Source organism: Oenanthe melanoleuca, chromosome 10 (assembly GCF_029582105.1).
Source record: "Oenanthe melanoleuca isolate GR-GAL-2019-014 chromosome 10, OMel1.0, whole genome shotgun sequence".
Classification (NCBI taxonomy): Eukaryota; Metazoa; Chordata; class Aves; order Passeriformes; family Muscicapidae; genus Oenanthe; species Oenanthe melanoleuca.
This window is the reverse complement of record NC_079344.1, coordinates 16,305,401-16,310,382: the sequence shown is the minus strand read 5'-3', so window position 1 is coordinate 16,310,382 and position 4,982 is coordinate 16,305,401. Positions and strand designations below refer to the sequence as shown.

Below are 4,982 nucleotides of genomic sequence, written 5' to 3'. Positions count from 1 at the left end.
CCAAAACCTGGCCCAACAGCCCTATGCTTCCAGAGAGGTCCTGTGCTGCAGACAAGGGTGGGTGGGAGATGGAGCTTGACAAGTTGTGGTTCAACAATTACTGGCACCCCCAGGAGCAGCAGGTCCCAGAACAGGCATGGGGAGCTCTCTGGCAGCAGGCAGCCCAGCTCCATCCTGGCTTTGGCAGGATCTCTCTCTCCAAAAAGTACCTTGAGGTGTTTTTTGCTCTATGGGAGGAGAAGGGTGGCTCCCAACAGCCAGAGAGCCTGAGCTCTCAAGTGGGTATGGGAAATTTGGGTTAGAGGCAGGCTCTGTGCCTGCTCACAGGTGCTCTTCCAGCCCTTTGGAATTACTGCTGAGTGCCCAACCATATGTTCTTCTGCTGATTTGTACCAAAACAGCAGCCACCCCCCATGAGCTGGCCCCCAGCAGCTGTCTGTAGAACACCTTGGGAATAATCTGTATTTTACCTTTTTCTCTACTCCCTCACACTGAGCCTCTCCCCACATTGCCATGCCCATGCTCATCATGCACTGGTGTATCCTGGCCTTCGATCCCTTCTCGTGCTGCAATGCTCCAGGCTCTGCCTTGCCATAGTCTAAGAGCACCAGGAATGTGGTGGGAGCTGCCAGCTCCACTGCTGGCACAGTCCCTGGGTGTAGGTTGTCCCAGCCCTTTGCCCCATGGGAGAGGAGGAGGAGGAGGGTGCAATGCCTTCGTGCTGCAGCACTGGAAATTGCCCCATGCCATTTGCCCTGGGAGTTGTCTTCTGGCTCCCTTTGCTGCCTGTAGGATCTCTGAGGTGCTGGAAATGATGGAGTTGGATCCAACACCCACCCATGTTATTCCTCAGTGGGAAAACCCTCATGGGTGTTTCAGCTCTGAGCTGCCCAGAGCTGGCACAGAGTTTGTGGTGTGGGAGCTGCTGTTCAATGCCAAGGGTGATGGAATTCTGCTTCCTTCCTCCCCTGGCTGCATTCCCCCATCTGCTCTGTCCCTTGTGTCCCACCACTATGGTCCAGTCAGCTGTGCTGGGATTCCTAGAGACTTCCCTGCACTTCTCTCACGTGGAGATCCTACTGTCTTGGTGGATGTCCCTTGAGAGTGATGGAGAATGTGTATGGTGCCAATAGGAGCAGAGTTGGAAAGGGATGGGGGGCTTGGGGAGTCATCCCAGGGTCTTGGTGCCTTGGGAAGAAGGAGGCAGGAGAGGCCTTCCTTGTGAGCTGTGTGGGAGCGGCGAGCACCCAGGGAGGAGGTGGCAGCCCAGCCCCAGCTCCTGCTCCTGTCCCAGGAGTGCAGCACCATCAGACCAGACCATGACAGAGTGGGATCTTGTACCAGCTATGTGATCCCACGAAATCCCACCTTCCCATCACACCTGGTGCCTGTTAAAATGCCCATCCCAAAGTACTGCTTCCCCAGATGGGTCACCCATCCCATGCCTGAGCCTGGCTTTAATATGAGCCCATAATTGGGCTCCATATTAAACCAGATCCATCTCCTGCATCCACCACTGGCAGTGGCTGCTGCCTTGTCACCTCCCTGTCCTTTGTCACCCACAACTCATGTCTACCTGGTGCCTGCAGGTTTCATCCCTAAGGGTTTGATGTCCACCATCATCTGTTGGATTCTGTGGGATCTCTGACAGCCACAGGCAGGCTGGATCACAGGCCCTGCTCGTGGTTGTGGCAAAACATGTCATTGGAGTGATGCTGAGGTCATTCCCAATGGATCTGCCTTGCCTGGAAGGGGTTTTATTTTCCTCCTCTATTAGTGGCATCACAATTTTGCCAGGAAAGATGCACTGACTCATCCCCTGGTTCATCCTGCGTTCCTGTCTGATGCTGTTTTTCCACCCTTGGAAGCACCATTCCTGGTCTGAGATTTGGTGAACATCAACAACAAATGCCCATAAAGCCTTTTACCCAATCCTTGAAAATACTTCAGTAAAAACTGACCTGGTTTTATTAATACAGGTTGTCTTGGAGCCTGCCAGCATTGGCTCTGTGCTGTGCAAGAACAGTTTCTCCTCATCAGGAAGAGAGTAAGGATCTGATATAAGGATAATATCAGGATGAGGATAAGGAAGGATTTCTCCTCTTTCTCTCTTTGGGGCTGTAAGAATTCTCTTATCATCCCTCTTTTCCTATTGCTTTAAACATTTTCTGGCTCCCTCCCACCTGCTCCAGCCCCAAAAGCTGATGAGACATCCAAACCTCTGGCCTCAGCATCACCTCCTTTGCCAGGGATTTGGGTCTTGTGTTGTCCTTATTTGGTGCATCAGAAGAATTTGGCATCTCCTTTGGTGCTCCCCTGAAAGCACACTGGATGATGGCACACTCAAGGAATGGTGGCACCTCCTTGGCCTGGAATACTTAGAGCATCCCTGGCTGGGTGGATGGAGTTGGTGCTCCCCTCTCCATCGGCAGGACCTGCAGATTCCTGCGTGTTCCTGCTCCATGCTCAGCACTGACAGATGCCAGCTTGGATCCTGCAGCCCATCTCCCATTGGCACAGCTTGCTGTACCTGTTCTCCTTCCTGGTTTGGGGTGTCGTGGAGACAGGACTGGGACATCCCCACTGAGGTGAACTGAAATCCCCTCCCCAGTCAGCAGGGCTGGTGCTGAGGCTTTGGGCGGGGAGAGTTTAGGGGACATGTCACCTCCAGGGCATGAGAACGGTGGGGAGTCAGGTGTTCTTTCCATCCAGAAGAGCGTTTGGAAAGGAAAAGTGGCAGCGTGGGGCACAATGTGGAGGATTTTGAGGTAGGTGTGGATGCCCCGGGTGGTGATATTCCCGCCCCCTGCTGCTGGCTCGGGGAGCTAAAAGCGTGCCGGGCACAAGACACCGCTCAGAGCGTCAAACACGCCCAAAAGATTCCCCCCGCCATTTCCCAGGAGGCACATCGGCGGCTTCGGCTCCTAAGGCAGGGAATGCTCCGCTCCGCTCCGCTCCGGGCTTTGTCTGTCTCCGGCTCCCGATCCTTCCGGCGCGCAATCCGCTCCGTGTTTCCCCGCTGCCCGGGGACGCCGCTCCGCGTTCCGCCCTCCGCGTTTTGCGCCGTGTCCGCCCCGCCCCGCCCGGCGGACCCGGCGCGGCCTGCGCGGCGCGGCCTCAGCGCGTGGCGGCCCCGGCCGGCCCGGCCCGGCCCCGGCCCGCAGCGCCGGCTCCGGCGCGACCCACATGGAGCGCACCTAGGGCGGAGCCCCCAGCGACCGGGTGAGTGCGCGGCCGCCGCGCCGCGCCGCCCCGCCGCGGCCGGGGGCAGTGTGTGGGGGGGTGGCGGTTGGGGCTCCCCTCGGGCTTCGGGCATCCCCCCCCGCCCCTTCCGCGCCGGCTGGGCCCGGGCTGTCGGGAGCCGTGAGCGCCGCGACGGGGATACGTGCCCTCCCCCCTTCCTTCCTGTGACCCCTGGGAACGCGGCTGTGGCCCTCCCCCTCCCCCCCCTTGACCCTTACGGACGGGGCTCTGCGTACCCCTCCCCCTGGACCATTGGGAACGGGGGTTTCAGTGCTCCCCCCCCCCCTCTGTGACCCCCGGCAATGGGGCTGTGCTTCCCCCCCCCCGGACCCTTGGGGACTCTGTGTGCTGCCCACCCCTGCCACCATTGGGGACGGGGATATGTGCCTCCCCCGCCCTCATCTCTCGCCGTGGGGATGGATCTCCGGGACCATTGAGGCTCTGTGCGCCCCTGGTGCCCCCCGTGCCCGTGCCCGGGGGGCGGTTGCGGTCCCTGCGCGGCCGTTGGAAGGAGCCCCGCGGGTGTTGTGGCCGTTTGGGGCCGGCTCCTGCCGGGGGTGCGAGGCCCCGCCTCGGCCATCGCGAGGGTCGAGCTCCGAGCCCGGGGTTCCCACGGCTGGAGGGCGGCGGTGTTCCCCTGCTGGGGTCACCGCCATGCCAGGTTTTGTGGGGAGGAGCGGGGCTGCGGGGGGTGATGCGGGCGGAGAGGGGCTTCTCGAGAGGATAGCGGTGTTCCTGGGGGTCACCCCTCTTGACCCCCATCTCTGTGCAGGGAGGGCTTGCGGGCACAGGAGCAGAGGTTGCCTGGACCCCAGCTCTTTTGTAGTGCCGTTAGGGGGTTCTCGGCACGGATCCCGGATGATTCAATGTTCCCCAATGCGTTCAGCGAGTCGCTGTGAGTTTGGGGCGGGTCAGACCCCGAGAGCGGAGCCCCTTCGGGCGGCACCGCTGGGGCCGGGTGCCGCAGGACGAGCCGCCCTCCTCCGAGTCCTTGGAGCCCCCGTTGGGCAGCGGGGCCGGTCTGGAGGTGACCCCGCCGGTGACAACGTGGCCGGTTGTCCCGCGAGGGCTGGGGCGGCCGGCGGGGCAAGCGCTCCTGCCGTGCGCTCTCCCGCCCGTTGTGTACACGGGGAAGGTCACAGGTTCAGATCTGGTCTGCGAGACTTGGCTCCCCTCCATCTCCCAGTAGCCTTCCTTTTGCCTTTACTTTGCTTTTTCCTCCCTTTCTGGGAAGGCCCTTTCCCTTGGAGGAGGCGTTAGACACTCATTTTTTAAAGTGTGCACCGAAGAGCCCCATGGGCTCTTTCCCCACCTCTGGGGAAATATGGAAGGATGCTGGTTTGGGGCTGGATTTTGGGCTCCATCGTGTGCAGGCAGTTCGTCGCCTGGACATCCTCAGGAAAACCTATTTCCACTCTTTGTGCGATGACTCCAGCATCAGATTATGCCGCACATTTCTAGCTCTTTGTTGGCAGTATGCGACCGCACATGCACGGCACTCAGAAAATCCAGGCAGCTGATTTTATTGATTAGCTCTCGACCAAAAATAATTTATTATTTTGAAGCTGTTTCAGTCGCAAAACACAGATCCTTGCCCTTTTATGCCCTCGTTCATCCAGTGAGGTTTTCTCCTCAGGAGGAGGAGAAGGGAGATGTGCATGGCACCAGGAACTGGCGTTTCTCTGGTGGAAAAGACAAGGATTTAATGTTTCACCTGGACTGGCCTGGCATGCGGGGCA

At 59.4% G+C, this 4,982-nt stretch overlaps 1 protein-coding gene across 4 annotated transcripts in view; it reads left to right on the top strand.

Annotated features, from left to right (window-relative positions):
- Positions 1-3,085: 3,085 nt before the first annotated feature.
- ZNF609 (zinc finger protein 609) overlaps positions 3,086-4,982 on the top strand; it is a 63,934-nt gene continuing 62,037 nt past the window's right edge. For 3 of the 4 annotated variants that reach the window (XM_056499465.1, XM_056499463.1, XM_056499464.1), the window contains exon 1: positions 3,092-3,222. The gene's annotated coding sequence lies outside the window, so the exon portion shown is untranslated. Of the gene's footprint in view, positions 3,223-4,982 lie in introns of all 4 variants that reach the window. The other variant, XM_056499462.1, reaches the window with a different exon arrangement.